The 21,438-nt window shown below is 44.3% G+C and overlaps 1 protein-coding gene across 9 annotated transcripts in view; it reads left to right on the plus strand.

Moving 5' to 3' along the window:
* Nucleotides 1-21,438, plus strand: part of LOC116426600 (putative receptor-type tyrosine-protein phosphatase mosPTP-1) — a 519,051-nt gene that overhangs the window by 42,773 nt on the left and 454,840 nt on the right. The window contains exon 1 of one of the 9 annotated variants that reach the window (XM_076368847.1): nt 8,145-8,164. The exons of the other annotated variants lie outside the window; for them this stretch is intronic. The gene's annotated coding sequence lies outside the window, so the exon portion shown is untranslated. Of the gene's footprint in view, nt 1-8,144; nt 8,165-21,438 lie in introns of those variants that run through there. 9 annotated transcript variants of the gene reach the window in all.

The raw sequence follows: 21,438 nt of genomic DNA on the forward strand, positions 1-21,438 counted from the left end.
GATCAACATATCAATCCGATGTCCATGTTCTCGCCGCGTCGGAATAAAAAACGCGCCCCAATGTTTTCGCGAATTAATCCTTTCGTAAGTGAAAAATCGAACGTTCCAGTGGTGGACGCAACGAAAAATAAAAAAAGACACGAAGATCAGGACGAAAATAGAAGGGGGAAGGGTATCGTGTCCCGGAAGCGAAGTCTCTAAACCGCTCTCTCAATAATGTTCGCGCGAGCGTGAAACGAGTTCGCTCGTTCGCTCGGTCTCCCTTCGTCACAGTGTCCTTTCCCCTTTCGAGCGAACGCATCGGTACACAGAGATAAACAAACACAAAGGGCACCGGGCGTGCACGTATTTATTCGCGTTTTCGTTCTGCGAAACAGACCGGGAAAGGCAGCGTCGCCGGGGGAGGGGAGGCAAAATTGACTCGGTCGTGAAATCGAAATTGCAGGGAAATGAACAACGGTGGTCGCCGGTGACCGAGATTAGACGGCCGGCCGGATCGCGGCGTGGAATGTCGATCACCGCTATCGGTGCTCGACGATCCCCTCAGCATCCGATGATGCCTCCGCAGGACGTCCCACTGGGTGTGGCGACGTTTAATTTATTACGCTCGCGCCCTCGTCCCGGGGACAATTTAAATAATTGATTCCTAAGAACAACGCGATCCGCAGAGTTTGCCTCTTTTCGAGCCCGAGCCCGTCGCCAAGTTCAACGCCGAGTTTCCGCGGTGATTTAGGCAAACATCGAATCGCGCGAACGAACCGCCCCGGAATTCGCGACGAACACGTTCGCCAGATCGGATCGTCGTAAGTTGACTGCGCATCCTTCGCGGGAGTCATGTATCTCGCGACGGTGCGGCTCGTAAAATCAGGAAATATTATACCTCGAAAATTAAGAGTTCCGAAGAATCGTAGATAACGCTGGAACTAAATTGCCATTCCGAATTCCATTTCGTTTTATGTAGATACTAATTTTTAATTATCCCGTGAAGTGATCAACGTAAGTCTGCACGCAACTTCCGATCAAATTTCAGATACCTCGTACCCGACTAGAATCCTCCGCTATCTCCCGAAGTATCCAATGCTCTTCGGAGCTACAAATCCAAAGAAATTCTCGAATACAAAAGCGACGGAACGATGCCCGACGTTCCGTAATTGCACGTTACGCCGTTGAGCGAGGGTCAGTAAACGGTCGGCGAGGCTCTCGGAGCTGAAAAGGCCTAGGGTACCAACCGGCGCAGCGCGGGAAGATCGATTCGACGAGTTCAGTTACAGTCGTTACAGTCCGGAGGAATTACAGTTTATATCGGGTAGGTACCTACGGGCCAGGGTCCGGGTTCAACCTTGAAGCAGCGAGTGGCCGTTCGTCGAAAGGAACCGGGGCTTCCAGACGATAGATTGCCGTGGAATTGCCAGCGATTCGAGCGTAGGTGGCGGGATGGATGTGCGGGCGGGGAAGACGGCTGGGGAGGAGGGGGGGGGGATTGGACCGGGGAAAGCGCAGGAAGCCGAGGTAGCTTATCAAACGAGTTTTCAAATTACAGAAGTGATCCTCTTCGTAATAGACTCTTCTATTGCGACTTATAGGATCTCGCTCGGCTCGGGTTGAGGGAAGGAAATTATAAAAGAGAGAGGGGACTCGATGCGCGGTGGCGGAGGAAATGAGAATGGAGCACGTTCCAAGGCGGTTGAAAGAGTGAACGAATGGAAAGCAGGACCGTGGGGCGAGGGGGCTGCGAATAAACGTGGCAAAGGTGGCGAAACGATTAGACGGCTCGCGGAGGAGCGAAAGGTTTATTCCCAGCAGCGTTCGACGATCGGATCCTCCTCATTAGAGAGTTAAATGGACAGCTGGTTACCGTGTAATTCGGATTACGAAACGCAGCATGTGACTCGCGCGGCGCGTAATCACCGGTGCCAGTAATTATTTCGATTGGCATCGAAAGCGTTAAGTAACGCTGACATTTAATTATTCTCGCGTTCCGAGAGCGTGTCTCGAATCTCCGCGAGAATTGCTGCTCGACGGATTATGTTTTGATTTGTGAAAGTAAACGGTTATAAGTGATAAAGAATTTTGCGAGCGCGATAGTTCGGAAATGGAGTCGACGTAATTGCACTTATTCGAATGAGGAGAGATAGGAAACTACGATTCCGATGAGTGGAGTTGAAAGGACTCGTCGATCGATTGGAAAATTTGTTTTATTGCACCCGTTATATCGCGAGGAGTGGCGAGTCTTATGCAACTGATTGGTCGCCGCCGTTAATTGCATGACCCTCAATGCTCGCATACGTTTGCAGCCCCGTTTCCATGCGAGCGTACAAGTTTAACGTTAATTACTTTCTTCAATCAATCCTGAAAACTATGTATAATTCCGGAGGGAAAAGATTCATCGCAATACCAATATTCGAGTGCACGCGAAATAATTGTTGGAGTCTCGTGAACAAGTCTTATTTATAGAAAAATTAAGGAACAGGATTAATGAATAAAATTGTGTTCAGCATTAATGAACCAGCAATCAGTGGAATACCAATGTATTACCTCAGTGTGATTAACGGTAATATGTTATTCGTTATTTTTAATCAATGTTAACTGCATACTACATAATAATAATTAGGCATTTAATATAGTGACTATTATACGTACGTCTTGTTGGCTTCGCATTGTTTCACCGAAAACTCGTTCAGAGTTATTACCTTCGTTATTGGAATAAATTATTCAAATCATATAGTGATAATCGTTTACTGCGATTAATTGTTGAGTCGGTATTATTCAAACGAACTTATTAAAGGAGAACAAATCCCTGCAGCGGACGGATACGTATAGCAGCGTTCAACTGCGCTCGATGCCGCGGTCTAAGGGGTGAAGCCACTATTTTTTTTTCGCGACGCTTTGATCTCCAGGCTTAAGAGCCGCTTTTAATTAGCCACGGCAGCTCGCGTCGGAACTGCGTGAACGCTGCGATGCTCGCGTGTCTGCAAACAAATTTTCCCGCGCACTTGTGACAATAACTCCTTGGAAACGCACAGTGCCCGATGTGTGTTTACCTCGGTAGACAAACATCCTCCAATATGAAAGTAGTGTATTAAAGGGATTACTATACATTCGAGGAATTACTCATTCAACAAATGTACGTTTTTACCCACTTGGTTGTTCCCTCGAATATATTCATGAAAATCGTTCTTTCAAATCAAATTATATTCATTTATTAACTTGAATTACGTTGTTTCATGCTATGTCAAGGGCACGTTTTTTGATTTATTAAACAGTTAATAGATGTTCCAAACAGTTTTAATGAAAATCACGATGGCCAGTGCTCAAAAGAAAAGAAGAAAGATTACTTAACAGTATCCTATTTACACACTTATATATTTAAATACATAATGCAATAGTAGTTGTTATCAAATAACGTATCCACGATTCTATCAAGAGAAATTTAAAATAATTAAACCAAAGCACCCGTAATGGCCATCGTAGCATGCACAACCAATAACAGAAGCCATGCACGTTTTACCTCCACCTGTAAAGAATAATTGCCCATAAAAATTTCATTAATCCTGGATAATACGTTCAGCGGCAAGCGATTAGCGACTGACTTCCCTTTGGCGAGTATAGATTTTTTCATATCTGTTCAGCTGAATCGGGCATTTCGAGGTGAATGCGACGCGTTAAAATGACATTAATGGCAGCCGCGCGACGGCCAGTCGCGCTCACCGTGCTCGAATTCGTCCCTCAGTCGCGGCGCGCCGGGCCGATAACGGCTGCGGCTCAATTTTCCGCAACGCGGAAAAGTAAGCCACCGTTGTTGGAAGGCCACCGCGCGGAAGGTAATTTTACGAGGTAATAGAACGCGCGGCTGCGCCCTTGCGAGCGCAACACCAGAGCGCTCGAGCATTTTAAGGAGCTTGAACGGGGGAAATTACTCGAGCTTAATATTGCGACAGAAAGAAATTCAAGTGGACGGCTGGAGCACGCGGAAACTGGAATTAATATCGTACACAAGTAGTATAATTGATAAAGTTTGAGCAGCTCGTAGAGTGGGTAGTATCTGGCGTGCTCGTCAGTCGTTGTTGCGCTCGCGAAAGTACTTTCTAAGGACGCGGGATTGAAGTTTCTCTGAATGTTTTCGGAACGAGTGAAAGGGGGAACCAGCCGTCTGTGAGGTGTCGGTGGTCACACGAAGCAGGAAGAACTTGCGAAACGTCGTCGCGAAATTTCTTAACACGTTTTGAATGGCAGCGGAACTGGAGTATAGATTAGCGATCAACATTTTAGATATACTAGTACGGAATACTTTATGAGAGAAAATTAAAACTAAAATAATGTAGCATATGTAATAATCATCTGCACTGGAAAGTTTTTCACTGAAAATATTGAATATTCTTCGATGAGATATAGACAATATTCTTCGACACTGAGTAATGAAACAATATACGAAAATTAAGAAACAAAGCTTGTATATGAATTTGAATTTTATTTGATTAATTCATATATTCATTTAGTATAAAAAGCTTACTATTATATGTAATACTTTATAATTTCGTTAATTAAATGAAGGGTTAATCGGTTTATCTGTTATATTGCTACCACCATTCTTTATATTTATCGCAATACATTAAATTAATACAAGTCATGAATGAGAGTTAAAGGGGTCGTTAATCATTCATAATGAATACTTTACAAAATAAAAGTGGCTGTGATTAAAAATTGACTGTTTTATATATTGACGAAACTATCCTTCCAAAATTTTTTCAGCTAATGAACATTAATAATTAACGTTTGTCTCTTCTGGTCTTTCGCCTCGCTCTGTTTTTTCGCTCGTTACGATAAATCGATTAGGGAGCATTTTACCGTTCCACTGCTGCTCGAACTGATCGACACGCCGCGGACGTCGAACGTAATTGGGGTAACACCGTTAACGGAAATGCGTTGACGTGTTTATAACTTCGTCAGAGTAGTTCTCGACCCGTAACGTTCGACGAGAAACGAGCAGGTTGTTTCGTTTTGATTCGATTCGGCCGGTGACAACGTTGCAACGGAACATGCGTGTCTCCTTTCAATAAACGATATCCCGGAAAATATTTACAATCAAGCGTTGTGCGTCGAGGGCTATAATATTAATTACCAAAAGGCAAACGCAGTCCGTTTTGATGACGAACTCGATTAAACGCTTTGCGTATCGGAACAATTGCAATCAGCTCCACTCTAAACGAGTTGCGAACAATCGGTGGATCGGCATTATTCCGAATTTTCAGCTCGATTGTAAAAGATGACCCAGATACGCGTGTTTAACCCTTTCGTTACGGCAAAAATGGCCGCCATTGTGATGTTGTTGCGTGTCCTGTAACTGTCCCAGTTGGATCGCGAGCCGAGTGAACCACATATCAGTTGCTTTATCGTATTATGCAAATTATTGATTTTTCATTTCAGTCTGTTTGAAGTATGGTACCTTTTTCATTTCATCCGTTAAAACCAGATACAACTATCATCCTTGTGGAAGCACGATTGTAAAGTAATTTAAATTTTTTGGATTATCGTTTATCCGTCATGTTAACCGTCCATGACGGTTTATCATTTTCATGGAAACCGATAGCGACTGACAGAAACATTGAATTAACGGATTCAATCTAGGTTACACGCTAAAGTAACGTAACGATAAAAACCAGAGATTTAGGTATTAAATATCTAGCTTCGAGTATTTTGTGTTAAATAATATGACATCTTGATCACCGCCTATAACGGTCTACAGCTGTGGTAGACTCAGTCTCAAATGATGATCGAACAACGGTGCGCCGCGGTTTAATGCAATTTTTAAGATGATCCTCCTCTGTCGAGTGACGGCAAATCGAATGACACAAACGATTGTACTAGTGGCAACCCGTGAGTCCTCTCGAGCGTTTGTTCAATGAAAGTGCTTCGCACTATGTTAGTCACCTTTGGAGGCTTTACGTGTCGCAATTAAGCACGCGCCACTGAATGATGACACCTTCGCATCGCGGATTTGCCTCGCGAATGTTGAAAGTCTGTGTGTCATATATAAAAAAATATGTGAGTTTGAGGAACAATGTTGTTACTATCTGATTTTGAGGAAAAATATTTCCAAGACCTCTTGGAAACGAACTGTCTTTATAAAACGAAGACAAATAGATTAAATGAAAAACAAAATTATATACTCATGTGCAACTGATTTGATTCATTGTTAGCTAATTTGATTACAATTTTAAATTATTCTACTTTTCCTTGTTTTATGTATTCGTGAAATGAAAGGGCAAGAAGAAATAAAACTATAAGTAAAGGTTCAAGTATTAACAAGCGGTGTCATTAACTACAAATTATAAGAAGCAGATTAAGTCGTACAATTTAGGGGTCTAGTAATTGAAGCAGAAGTAGCCTTTCTAATCAAGCGCGCGTCACCTCTATCAAAATTACCGCCCACTTATTTCACGAAGGGCAGTTGAATGTTTTCTGATTCTATCTAAACGTCGCGTCGACCAAGAAACGTAGTGTTCCATTAATAACACGAAACAGACTTTGCAAGCCCATTAAAGGCCGCAAACAAACTCAACGTTGCTCGAGTTTGGCTGTAATTATTCACTATTTAGCGAACCCCGATCCATCATTAATCATTTACGGATCAAGTAGACGCGGAAATTATAACGAATAGAAGCATTATTAATAACGGTGAAACTGAAGCAGCCTCTGGAAGAACCCTTGCAAACGATAACAATATACAGAAGAATAAAACTGAAAACCTGAAATTAAAACTAACCTGCTGTTTCGTTTAATTGAAACTCGGGGCGTTAAAGAACGCTTGAATGCTCGTAAAAACATGTGATCTTTGCGGAACCGCGCGTGATCTCGGCAAGTTAGCTCGTGTTTATTTGTCGGCGAATCGTCACGACGCGAAATATTGCCGCGCGTGAATAAAAATTATCGCTGCGACGACGTCAGGGTGTATAATAATAACTGTGCAATAGTCGTGCAACGACACTGGAACAACATGCGCGGAACTCGCAGCGAAAAGTCAGCGTCGTTCACGTCATGTGCGTCACAGAACTGGAATAACTAACAGGGGTCGAGGGGTCGTCCGGGGGAGTAAAATTGCGGGCGAGCGTGCATGTCGCGTCCGATAAAACATCATCATAACCCCTTAATCGTATCGAGTAGCATGCTCGTTTATTTATTCATTCCTCTGGGCAGCCCTGGCCACGTGCCCGCCGGCGTTCTTCTTTTGTGCATAATTAATCGCGAGTTAAAGCAACGCCATAAAAATACACGCGTGGAAAAATTTGAAATACTCTTTTCGCTCATCAACGATTCATCGGGCTTCCAGAACAGGCGAGGAGGATAGAGACTAAAGGAATTTCCTCCACTTTTCTAGGGAACACTTGTTGTTATGATTTAACCCTTCTCACTAGAAAGCTGTTCAGTAGAAATATTCGACACTTTCCGATGAGGCGTAGATGACATTCTTCGAAATGAACTAACGGGAGATATACATACATTTCCTTAATCTAATAAAGCTATTTTATTTTAATATACGAAGCTTAATATTCTACCTAAAACTTTATAATTTTGTTGTCTGAAATGTAGAAAATCATGTTGTGACGAATGATATTAATTCCTTGAAGTGTTTTAAAATTTTCATTCCTGTTGTTTCTTTGACATGTCGTTGTCAGTCATGTGCATGGAATTTGAAGAAATTCGAATCAATGACTTGGAATGATGCAGAAAAGTGAATATTCGGTCGAAACGAACCACGATCGAACCATAAACGGCTTGCTGGTGTGGATCAAGCGATAGAGGTTTCAACGAAGAGGCCGCTGCTTCAAGGAAAGTAGCTTGCCCTGACAAATTGATCTTTTAAGTAGTTGGATATTCAAGACGCGCGGAGTTAGACGATATTGCCGACTTCTTGCCGCAAGAAATTTCTGGACAAGTTATAGCTTGTTACGGTGTGTTGTGAATTTGTTGGTGGTCTTCAAACAGCCTCTAGCGATCTTCGACCATTTTGTGTCCATTACGCGAAAATACTCGTTAATCGGTTTGTGCTTTCAACATCGAAGGCTTTCGCAATACTGTCAAAGTAGAGTCAAAGGAACTCACTGAAATGGAATCATAAGAAATGGCGTCAATCATTCAATCGATTATATAGAACAACGAACATGCGGTAAATTATTTTACACATCCGAAAAAAGCATAATTATCATAAAAAATAGTGAGAATCATTTATTCAATTAAATAGAGCAATGGGGAAGTGATAAATTATTTTATACATCTGAAAAGGGAAACATTATTTTACCACCAGTTTGTTAGAGAGCATTCAGAGGTGATACATTTACGTGTCCATTTTATTGGGATCCTGGTATTTTCATTGTTTAAAACATATTTACTTTTTCGAGGGTCAAATTGCAATAGTTGAAACTTTCATAACGAATTTTACAATTCGTCCATGTTATATAATTCTATTTGAAAATTCTGTTTTTTATCGATTGCCTGCGCTATGTAAATCTGGGAAGGCGGGTGTTGAACGCGTTCCGAATTTTGGAATCAAACCAATTTATTACGCGCATGAAATTCTATATTGAAACTTTAACGTGACAAGTGATACGATATGCATGTAATTAATAGTGTACTGCCACGATAAGCGCTGCAATTTGCGTCGAATCTTTGCATAACTTACAAACGCAAACCCGTATGGAAACGTAACGCACGTTTATCGTTTCAGTTTGAGTTTCTATGAAATCTATTGGTACCAGATACTTTCCCTTTTCTTTCATTTGTTTCTCTTCGCGGGAAATGATCATTTTCTTTGTTTAAAAGAAACAATTCAAAGTTTCGAATCACTGGGCACGATAATTAACAAATGTAACACGGAATTCTTACGATACGGTAAAACAGAGGAGAAACATCCAGCATGGCGTCCCGTTTTCACTGAAAGAAGCATGAAGTTCAACGGAGCACTTCACAAAAATGGCGTCGGTTTATTTTATGAAGTTCATAAAGTTCTCCCGAGAAAAAGTAAACAAGCAAAAATAGCAGAAAAAAGGTAGGGCACAGGAATAAAGATGATGCAGAGAGAAACTCGAGGTGAATATTTTTCAGCAAAGAAACTGGTCAGGTATAATGAAGCTCGGTAGAGATGAGAGAGATAAAAAATTAGCTTGTACGGTCTGAAATTTATATGTAATATGTTTTAACAATTACTTACGCTTCGTTAGTATTTGGAACGATGTATTTTCTACGTTTTAGAAGCGACTAATAAATTAAAATCGTACAGCCCGTACAATAAATGGAGTAATATAGCGGTCCACGCGTCGAGAGTGGAAAATCACGAGAATTTAGCGCGACACTCAACGTGTTAACGCATTGGCGCGTCACTGAAAAAAATGCCGCAATTTAAATAGAAATTACGTTGGAAAATAAATGTTTCACGCTGGTCGCAATTTTGTTTCTTTACCCGTCCAAAAATTAAACTTTTGTTTGGACGTGAACGACCCTCCTATATCTATAAACAAATAGGAATATTTCGTTGTTTCCATTTACGTGTCCTGTGAGGTAATTCCACACTGAACTGGATCACTTTTTATCATCGACGTTGGAGATTTTGTTCGAATTGAAATGCGACGTAGTATAAGTAAAATTAGAGATGGTTCGGATCGCCGTACTGCTCGTGTTTTCATGAAAACCAGGAATTATTATATCAGCAGCTTCGATCCTCTGAAAATGAAGCAATCCTTTTCAGATTGAGGAATCCAGAACGACTTTCCTTAACATTAAGACTATAGATTAACAATAATCGATTAATAATAACAGATTAACAATAGATTATTTTCAGTTTTTTCAGAGATTCATTATAACATTCAAATTAAACTATTTACTTTCAAGATCATTTCAAATATTGAATGCTTTGCAGATATCAATAATTGCGAAACAAACAAATCGGAACCGGTTATTTTGACTGATACGTAGTTTTAGTATTAAAGTTTCAGCTGCAGAGTGAGTCATGCGCCAATGTGGACTATTTAAAATTAACGTCGTGGACATTAAAATTCAGGAATGAACCTTGAAACATGCAACTTTAACCTCGATTTAAAATTAATCGATCCATCTCATTCAAATACAAGTATTCAATTTCCCTGACAGAATAACGAGCCCCGGAACATTACGCGAAATCAAATCTGTAATTACTATAAGTGAAGCAGATAGGTCCCGCGGCCGAATCGATCTCGGTTGCTCGGATGAGTCAGACGCGCCGTAAGTCATGTAGATCAATCTCGTGGCGGAAGCTGGGCCCCCTATCTCCCAGTCCAGGGGACGGCCAGACCTGCTCGCTCGCGTGTCTCTGTACGTCGTGATCACGCTATCGCGAGTTTTTCAATTCCCGGATAAAATATCGTCCCGGCGGCAATATCGGAAGTAAATCACGAAGACCCGTGGAGGTTCCGGGCGGCGAGAAAAAGAGGGGAAAAACCGCTTGCCCCGCGGTTTAATCGAGTTAAGTGAAATTGTGCGACTCATGCAGCGACGGGAAAGTAGGCGGGGAACTGAAAACGGGGACGGGACGGACGACGAAACGATTGCCCGTACCAGGGATATCTCGTTTCCCTGCGCGATCACAGAACTCGCACTCCGCACAAATTACACCCAATTTCACGCGATACCGACGAATCACGATCGGGAAGGGAACAATACACTTTTGCAAGTTCTTGTCCCTTCTCTGCAAGATCCCTTTAAATATTCTACAAAGTCGATCCCTAGATTAGATTGACTAACGAATATCAGATTGATTCCGCCAAGCTAATATAATCACAATGAATTAATAATATAAGTAAGGAATTGGGGACATTACAAAAATAAGTTTGTCCAAATTCAGGTGGACGCCAGTGCTTGGATCGTCATTTTAATCGACACCGATTTTTCAACTAAAAGACCGTAATTCCTGTTAGAAGAGTTACCTTTGCACTTGTCAACCACCTGCGGCTGGGGTGCCAAGCGCGGAGATTGGCAACCGGTAAACATCAAATGAGCCGATATTCACATAGACGCATCTGCTTACCAATATTCCTAACGATACCCGTCAAGCACGGATGAAACGTTTATCTCGCAGACACCCCGAACTTCCCTCGCTTAACTCAAAATCTTGATAACACCTGAAAATCTCGATACTTAACGTTCATCTCCAAATCTTCGAAAAACACCGACGAATCCTTCGCGGGACACTCCGAGTCGTTTCCACTCCCGTCTAATTAAATTCGATTATCGTTGGCGAGCTGGAAAGAGAGTGCCCGATTAAATCAGGGTTTGATAAACGACCATCCGCAGAACGGGGGTAGCCGGCGGAAAACACTATTTGCATAATATCGACGAGAACAACGCGATAAATGGAAAGGCTCTCGAGGGTGGCGCGCTCGAGCCGGAATAAATTTCTCGCTCGAAATGCGACGCGCTATCGTGAAACCGCCACCCGCCTAGCGTCTCGCGATTCTCGGTCGCGGCGAGAACACCTTGCGCGTTATTTCATCCCCTGCCACTTCGCCGTCGTCCGTTTCGCGACCTCGTTCTCCACGGCAGCCGGAGTTGACGCATCGAACCCGGTAACGGGACAGAAAGAACGTGAGAGAGTGGTAGAGAGAGAGAGAGAGAGAGAGAGGAAGAAAAAGAAAAAGAAAAAGGGAAAGAGAGAGAGAAAGAGAGAGAGAGAGAGAGAGTTGGCGGCTGGAATATTTCGGTTTCGGAAATAATAATCGAGCTGGCTTTCAGCCAAATAGAAGACTGGTTACGAGGACAGGCTTCTATGCGGGACAGGGACAACCCCTGGTCACCGTACGTACGTCGTTTCCTGTCTCTGACTGATGGATTTGTTTGTCCCGTCGATTCAGCGGTGCAAGTTTACCAGCAAACTGCGCGGGGGTTGGACAAGGGATGGCGGGTCGTTCGTGACGTAATTCGCACACACGCGCGAAAGCGTGCCCGCTACGTGTGCACGCGCGTATGACAGGCCCGAAATACAGTGTCAATAACCACAGAGCTAAATGCACGGGACGGGCTGCGGCGATACCTATCGAGGAGGGGCGCCGATGCGGTGTCAGCCCTATTATGTCTACAATAATTCAACGTTATAGGAGGCATCGGAAGCTCGTAAGCCCCGGGACGACAACGGCGACCCGCGCTGTTACCCCCTCGATATCGACGGGGTGGTCGGTCCGCACACACGGTCGTCATCGCGGTCGTTTCTACCGCGTATCTTCGTTTTCGACCTCCGAACCCGCCACTCTCCCGCAACCCCTCATGTTTTTCACCCTCTTTCCGAACGAGTGATCGTTCGCGGTCACCGGCCCTGCCATTTTGTCCCCGTATCAGAAACCGCAATCTACATCAATCTCGACCAACGGCGGTCACCGAGTTCCCTTAATTGGATAACCGTCGCGTTTTTCAATTTTATCGCGGGCCAAAGCGAAATCCTTTTGACGAGGGTCCTCGCGCCCGCCTACTCGCCCTCTGCTTCGTCGATCGTTCGACACGATTTCAATCAAACGGGAGATAAAAGCAACACCTATCCCGGAACGCTCCCCTTCTACTCCTCCGTGTCCACCGAGTTCTCTCTGTGTCTTTTGTCTTCCTGGTTCTCGTTTACCACTGCACCCGTCCGCGTGCCGGCCACGCTTCCGCACGGCCACCCGCGACTCCACGATCATCCCCTTTTGCACGGTGACCGGTCGCCATACGACGCATCAAATATGCAACGCGGGTGACCGCGACACGCGCGACGCTCGTTGCATGTTTTAAAGTGTTAATTGAAGTGCCCGCTGAAGGGGCGGCCGACCACTGTTATCCGGGTTGTCAGCGTGGGAGCTTTGGAAGCTTTCATTGCTGTTTTCCTGCTTCCTTGTTTTCCTTTTTTAGCCGCGGCACGTGTGATCTTTCCGGTAGATCGTGTGATGCGCGGATTGGTGAACGTTTTTCGTTGGAGGGTTGTTTTAGGATGCTTCTAGGCTGTAAGGGAATAAGGCATTGAAATTCGTGCAATTCGTAATTGCATTAGGGAATCGGCGGAATCGAATAAGTAACTTCAAACTAGAAAATGATATTACGTGTAAGGTAAAATAGATTCTTAATTTATGTGGAATAAGAATCTTTTAAAACAACACCAGAAATAGTTTGTTGAACATTTTTAAAAACTCGCTGCGACGAGCAAGGTATTTTAATCCTTAACGGACGGCATATAAGCGGCATGGCACTTTTATTTACTGGGTCCAACGCCTCGTATATGGCGACAAAAATTATTCTATTATTTTCAACAGTGTTATTGTTGCAATATTTACAATTAATGTGTTGAGTATTGTATTAGGTCATTTCTGTGAATTTGTTTCCGCTTGTTATCTATATTACAGTATTTTTTCGCGGTAAGTAAACTTAAAATACTTCCGGTCTGTTAAGGGGTTAGTACAGCTCACTTATAGCTCACTATTTAAAGTCATATTTCATCAGGCGTTGATCATAAACGTGTTAGATTCCGAAGCACGAACACGTGCCGACGTGTGAGCTTTACTTTACCAGGCGTTCACAGTACACGTGTACGCGTTTTCCCAGAAGAGGGTGAAACGTGAAGCGACGACGTTCCTTGTCCAAGGTCAGGCACACTTGGCGCGACGCGAAGTCAGCACTCTTTTCCCCCATTCGCTGTTTATTTACGTGTGACGCGTTCTTTTCAGCTTCCGCGGAAGCCCGTTGGTAAATCGCGAGAGCGGCAGCATTGGTTTGTTAATTGTTTCTCGATTTCGCAAAAGTTAACCCGACGTTGCGTGACAGCGGTGATCGGAACATCATATTCTATTATCCGAACTTGTGAACAACTCAGTCTCGAATTAAGTGCTACGAAGGATTTACAAGCGACGCGGAACAACAGGACGAATAGCTTAACGTAATCAGCAGAAGTATTGAGTTACGCCGCGAACAACACGCGTTTCACTCGTTCATGTTTCTATCTAACCAGAGTAAGTTTTAATTAACTGTCAGCTACTTCCTATACATTCGGCAGTGTTGTTGAATAAGCGCCGTTGCATTAAACATATTTTTAATAAGTTAGTAATTATTATTCATTGAATTATATAATGACAATATATATGATAATATAAATTATAATATAATATATAATTATTCACTGAATTTAAGTGAAATGTGGGCAACAGCGATCCTATGCTTACCCATAATCAACAGGAATATACAAACAATTATTAATTGAATTTTATTCTCCCGCGAATAAAATCATTGTCACTTCGTTCCTTTAACGGAAACCAATGGTAACGAATCTCGACCTTCTATCTCGTGTTGACGAAAGGAAGACAGCTGCGCCCCTGGAGTTAAACACCTTCCGCGCAAACACGCTCGCCTCGAATCTATTCGACCTTTCGGGCCATTCAATATGTATCGACACGGCCGTCGGTTTTCATTCACTTTCCCAGATGTCATTTTTCTCACCCGTCAAATATTTCGTATGCACGGACGCACGCGCGAATTCCTCCGGAATGTCACGTACTCGCACGCACCCCGGTGTCCCACAAACCTGATGACGTTAGGGTGCGTTTATAATAGCTGAGAGTATGCACACTCGAGCTCTACCATTGATAAATTTGAATTTTTATTGGCATGAACAGTAACAAGGTATATTCGTCGCAAAGTCGAACGAATGGTAGCGCAAAGAAGAGCATGGACAAATTATTCCATCTCACTTTTGCATTTGTTTCTACAATCGATCGAGCGTTCGGGAAAATATTCCCGCGAATAATGCATTCGTTTCTACAATCAATCGAGCATTCAGAAATATTCGGCAAACAACATTTGTTCCTAAAACCGAGCGAGCACTCCGCGAGCGTGCGAAACAGTTTGTTGTATAAATCATTTGTTTCTAAAACCGGCCGAATTTATTCGTCGAGCACTCAGAAATATTCCACGAATAAAGCAATTATTTATAAAATCGACCGAGCATTATTTACCGGGAACGAACGAATGCCGGTTTGGACTTCAATTTCGCGCGAGTGCTGGCTGAACGAGCATTCGTTCGGCTGTTGTAAACGCACCATTAGCAAAACGGCTTCTCGAATCAACAACGGTTTCGAGCAGAGCGTATCATCAGAATAAAGGTAGCCAACGCTCGGACGTTATTAACGTTGCCGTTCGCTTTAGCTGACAAAATTATGGCCGACCGAATGCGTCAGGTTGCCGCGTTCCGTCGCATCCTATTAATCCACAATATGACACGCATTAACGCAGGGCCATACCGCCGGTTAATTTGAAGCAGCATTAATGGCAGACCGTGCTCGTTCCGATTTAATTATACCCGAGCATGCCCAGCCCCCCTTGCGCGTGAATTTTCGCGCTGCGAAGGGTCTGAGCCGAAAAATCCACCCCGAAATAGTGCGACTATCCCCGAAACAGACCCAGAATTCCCCTTAATCGTTCACGCATTACCAATAAACCGTGGCACGTCTCGTGTAACGTCTCAAAGATTAGAATCCCGAAAAAGGTGTAGATTCTTCAGGAAATACAAGCTGAAATATTTTAAGCATCAAAACCTACTTAGTTCTTTTGAAATCGCTGTAAACTGTAAATTTTCAAATATTATCACCTTTTCGTTACTTAAAATGTAAAATTTGAAATTGATACCGTTGCAGTGAGATTTAATCGCACTTGATACCGTATAACGTCTTTGTCACGTGGCTTTTGGCGCAGGGAACAGCCAATATTCGAAAATCTCTCGCTTCGACGTTTCGAAATCGTCCGACTGTCCTCGAAACGGACCCCAGGACTCCCCACGATCCGTCACGCGTTAGAAACAGGCCGTGGCACGTCGCGTTTACTCAGGAAGGGTGGTTCCCGCGGTGACGCTCCCCGTCGGACCGTTTCAACGCAAGTTTGTACGTGTACGTGTGGGGTCGGGTAGGTGCAGTCGCATCAGCTTCCAGGATTTCTGCCCCATTCAACTGAAAATACCCGCGCCGATCGCACGCGACACTGTCACGGAGATTTGTCGCAGTCCAGTGTCCTCGTGCCTCTTCCTGACCTATTCGCAGGGAACGAGAGAGAGGGCGAAACAGGACGGTAGAGGCAGAGAGGGGTTTCCTACGACGGACACGCGTGTTCCACGGAAATTGGGTTAGGTTTTAAAGGAGGACGAGGGCGCTCGGCTGAAAATCAAGCTCCAGTTATTTTGTAGATGAAATTTCGGAAACGTGTGTATGTCTGGTATTTCGTTCTTTTTCAGCCGCAGGAAATGAAGAGTTCATTTTGCAACGAGATTTCGCTCGTGCTTGTAAAACTGATTTCCAATGCGGTACATTAATTTGTGCGCAACTAGTTTCTATTCCTTATTTACCATACACGAAACTTTTTCGATCAACCAATAATATTTATTCGTCATACAGAAAGTTTCGCTACTTTTTTGGGTATTGACATGTCAAGCTAATTTCTACTAATATTTTTCTCCGCTTTCGACCGTTTAGAGAAGGTTATAATTATGAAAATGCACGGCGAAGCTCGACCAGTTCCAGTCTCGATAATTTCGGAGCCAAACTTGCGTGTGCGCATTGGTCCATTCCCGCGCCGATTTTTCGACTTCATGAGAAATTCGCCGCGAGCCGCCGCTCGTCGTTATTGTCACTTAATTCATCTGGGAACCTCCGACCGGCCGAGAATCGCCGCGATTCCCGAAATGCGCGGCGCAGATAAATCGCGCGATTTTTTCCTCTCAGTTTTGTTTATAACCGGCCCGGTTTTCGCGGGAGAAGCTGGCATTTATAAATGGAGATTTTATGTGCATAAATTTACCGAACAAAACAAAAGGGCCGGTCCGTACACTTCGAGAGCGAACGAACCTGTCGAGTAGCCGCACGGTGTTTCCGTTGAGCCGTGCGCAACTATGAATTTTTCTCGGCACTCGTTTAAGCCTTTGCGAATAACATAAGTAAGTAAGTACATTACAGCGGCGGTTTTATGAAAATGCACTTCAGCTCAGATGTTACCGAATTATTTCATAAAATTTCAGTCCGTTCAACCACCGTGTACATTTCCGGCTTAATTAATACGCTAGCTACCGGCGCGCGTCGCGCATCCTTCACAACCGCCATTTTCTGTGTGCCGCTCAAATTATTTCTATGCGCGTTCTTATTTAACGCGCAACAACGTAATTTCCGGGAACTTAATCAGCGGCTCCATTGCCGCGCCATTTTTAATACCATTTTACACTTTACCGTACTTGGAGCGTTATTCAATTATGCGAATTCGGCAGCCGACATTGTATTTCGTTTCACGGTGATCTCTTTTTTTGTCAATATTCACGGTGAAATTTCGCCCGTTTCGAGTTTCATGCATTACTTCCGAAGCGATCAAATGGAACACGGTGTACGTTACCAACGTACACTGCTTCAAAATCCAAATGGATCGCATTTTCCCATTTAAGTGTTTTCAAATCCAAATTCCAAAAACATTGAAAACGCAGCTATCTCCCATAATCCGTAATAATTCGGAACAAAATTCGGTACGCCTGGAATATAAAACTCCTTTAAAAGTAGGGATGAAAGATTTAAACTCTTAAGAAAAGCTGTATAACAGCTACCTTTTCTCCAATTTAGAGACTTTTGGGATATCTTATGAAAATCCATATTTCGTGTGAATTTTCTGTGGCTTTTACGGTTCGATCGAGTTTTCTCTTCAAATCATTTCACGTTGCACCAACTTCTCTAATAATCGCGCTCGTACAATGATTCTAGAATATTCTAATCTTTAACGGGTCTCCCGTTGGAAATTTCGTTCCGAGCTGAGAGAATTGCGCCCGGCGATTAATATGTGTCGAATTTCGACGAAGAGTTGAAAGAGTCTAGTCACGACGCGATCACGGCTCTAAACGATGCGGGCGGTGGCGGCGGATCGGCGAACGCGATCCCGGTAAACGACTCCATTGCGTGTTCCACGCAGAAACGGCGTGGCAGTGTCTTTGAAAGCGTTCAAGGCACGGGGGACCACGAGAGAACGGTCGAACTTTCTTTTCCGTCATCAGCGAACGATACGTAATTACTGTATCGCGTGATCGATTGATCGGTCACGAAGAGTATAATCGTTGGCGAGAATAAAGGGAGTCCGCGTTGGTTAAGCTCGCCGCGCCGCGCCGCGGGACGGGGCTCGTTTATAACGCGATAAATGACGAAGTTATCGATCATCGAGCGACGTGGCCGCCCACCGATAACCGCGCGTTAACGCGAAACAATCAAAGGACTGGCTGCCGGTGTATCGTCGTTGTTTTTTTGTGATTTTTTCCGTATTTTCTTTTGTAACCACCAGTATCGAGAAACGGTTCGGACGGCTTTTCGATGGAGCGACCGAAGCCGCGTGCCGGGCCCTTTCGGTATTGTTAACAATGAGTAATGCTCGTTAGACAGAGGACCACGAAAAGAAAGTTCGCGCTAGTTTCCAGCAAAGTATCCCAGACATTCCGACCGAATTCGCAACTGCAGTTAATCGCGCATCAATCAAACGTTCGGCCGTTACCGGAGAAAAGGGATACGTTGTTCCTTGAACAGCGAGAAACTAACGTTTCCCTGTAACGTAATCTGGTTTAGAGGACTAAAATGTTTAGGTCGGAAAAACTACAAACCTATCTCTGCCGCCAGCAGCCAAGTTTTCCTCTTTTCTCTCTTTAAGCCTGTAAAACTCAAGTTTACCTTCTGGAACACGAATACCGCGAATGGTTCCTATCAAACTGATATTAATCACACGATTAAATACACAGTTGTATATGTCTGAGATTCCTGGCATCGATAGCGCATGGGAACTGTAATTAGAAACATGATCGACGTTCAACACAGTTGCCTCCGCTAGCATCTCAGTAAAATATCTCTACCGTTAGCGAATGTTAAAAAATATTTAATCCGGGTATACGACAGCTACAACGCTGATATTGGAATTCAACCGATTCCACTGGAAAAGAACCAAACGGATAGTTCCGGTTTGTCTCGCGCGTGAGTCATCCAATCTGCTCCGTGACCGGAGTGAAAGTTCGCCGTTACCTTCGCGCCGATTCATAATTCACGAATCGTTAACGAGCTCCTCGGGTGCCGCTCGTTAATTTCTCCTCAGATCCGAGAGATTAGCTCCGGGTCGCCGGAACATCGGCGACGGACGACGTAACTTTTCCCGCGTCGCCTGCCGCCACGCCGCGCCGCGCTGGGTCCTTGGGACGGGGCCACGTCCAACTTTTCTTTCCAAGATTACGGGTGTCCGCGTCCCGCGAACTCTGCCAGCTCCCAAAGGAAATACAAATTCCTGATTGGTCGAGTTCGGTTGTCGTTCCCCGGATAATTGGCTTAAATTGGAACGCGGTCCAGGTCCGAATGCGTGCGGCGGAAACTAGACGAATTAGACAAATCAAATTAGACCATCTAGTTCGCGACCAGTAACCGGCTCAGATACCTACGGTGGACCAAGAATTCCCGTGCGCGCTCACGAGCGCAATTATGCGTCCCGTCCGCGGTGACTGTAAATTTTCTGCAGAGAGCTGTGGGATCGGGCCAACCTACAATGGCCGGGTAACGAGCGCGGACTCGTTTATGTTATAGGTTATTAAAACTACTCACCTCAAACAGTGATTTCGTAATGTGTAATCTTGCCGCTCCCACATAAATTTTCGCTGCCGCTCGTTTATACATCACGGTAACAGTTACGTACGTGTGTTGGAAATGTATTATTCCACGAGAATTATATATTTACTTTCAACTAGAGCTTCGGTTACATAACTGTTCCGCAGAGTTCGGTGAACCCGAGGCTTTTAAAGCTGATCGCTCAACGATTCCTATTCGTCGTTTATACGATGTTCGTCGTTGATTCGTGAACATGGTTGTTTGAAAACTGCATGCCCGATAATTTGTTCGTATTAAAAGGTACTATTTTATCTTTTCCTCGCCATTAGACACGATTGACGTGTACAAGACACTTCAGTTATAGCCTTCGATAGCTTCGAACGATCCTTAAATACACTGTATGGAACATTCAGCGAACAGATTAATAGACAATATATATCTTTCCTTCTGTTTCCCGTCACGTTATGGTCCAAATTGATCTCGCATAGTCCAAGACTCGGCTTTCTCGCCGAAATACCTGCATAATTCTCGCAATAACACGATAGCACGGTCGGGTTCTCTAAATCCAAAATCCTTTTGAATTCTTCATGAAACGATCCGAGCTCCGATCTGTCTCGGCGCAAGTCGAGCCGTCCGCGTCGCTTTCGTTCGTCGGTAAGTGGGAGATCGAGAGCACACGGGCGAAATAAAAATTTCCGTCACGGTACGAAACGACACCGTGAGAATCGAGCGGAGTTTGTTCGGTGATTTATTAGGCGAGCTCGCGGTAACGCGACCCGACGCGATTGAGAAAGGTGTCGTGTGCGCGCGAGCAAACATCGCGCGGGAACGGCAAGGAAAAGCGGCACGCTCGCGGAATTCCAATCTCGAATTATCCACGGACATATCGCGTTCCGTCAAGGCGACGAGAAAATTGAAGAGGCCGCCGGAACATGCGTTTCGGGAATATTTTCATTCGCTATGGAACCAGACACGCTTGCGAAACGTAGTCGCCCGTTCGGCGTCTCGCGCTGCTGTAAAATTCCGCGAAAGAATTCGAATTAAACCGGCAAATCGGATTTCCGATACGTAGCTGCGAGTCTCCGCGCGGCGGGCGCACGCTTCTTGCCCCGGTTCCACAGGAAAACGGTGACTCAAGGACGCGGGAATCGAGTTCCCTTGCAACGTGAGCGTCTCGAACTTCCTCTTCACGGCCATTCACGCAGTTCCGGCTGAATTTCGCGAGGAAAAGAGCGAACGGGAAGAAATTTCCCGTGGAATTCATGACTCCCTTCGCCTTGTTTTATTCAGCCCCGGCGATCTTCCTTCTCAAGCTAGGAATTTTTCGCTGCACCCTCTCGCGCGGTAGCGTTTACACTGCTGGATCGGTATACTTACATAAAATGGCTACGACTCTGGTGCGATCGGTCTGAGCGATCTCTTCATCGCGACGGTTTTAAAGATTTTTCTTTTAGGTTTCCTTACTGTGTGACTTATTGAAATTGGAATTTCGATGAGATTTAAATGCAGTTGGCACATTGACGGTCTAACTTCGCTGTAAACGAAGGAGAAATCTATACGAGCATTTGAGCAGATAATATTAAGCAGGAATCACGGATTAAAGCAATCGAAGTTTAATGTATTTAAAAAAACAACTGTACCGCGGTTGGCATTACCAACGGCTCCGTGTTTCTTAAGGCAACGCCGAGCGCAGGAACTTGATAATAGTTTGCCGGTAATTAACCGAGTTCCGCGGTACTTGCCGGACGAAGAATCGTGGAACTCTGGCAACGGAATCCGGGACAAAGGGAAGTCGTCATCGATAAAAGTAACC

This window comes from Nomia melanderi, chromosome 6, assembly GCF_051020985.1.
Source record: "Nomia melanderi isolate GNS246 chromosome 6, iyNomMela1, whole genome shotgun sequence".
In the NCBI taxonomy this organism is placed as follows: Eukaryota; Metazoa; Arthropoda; class Insecta; order Hymenoptera; family Halictidae; genus Nomia; species Nomia melanderi.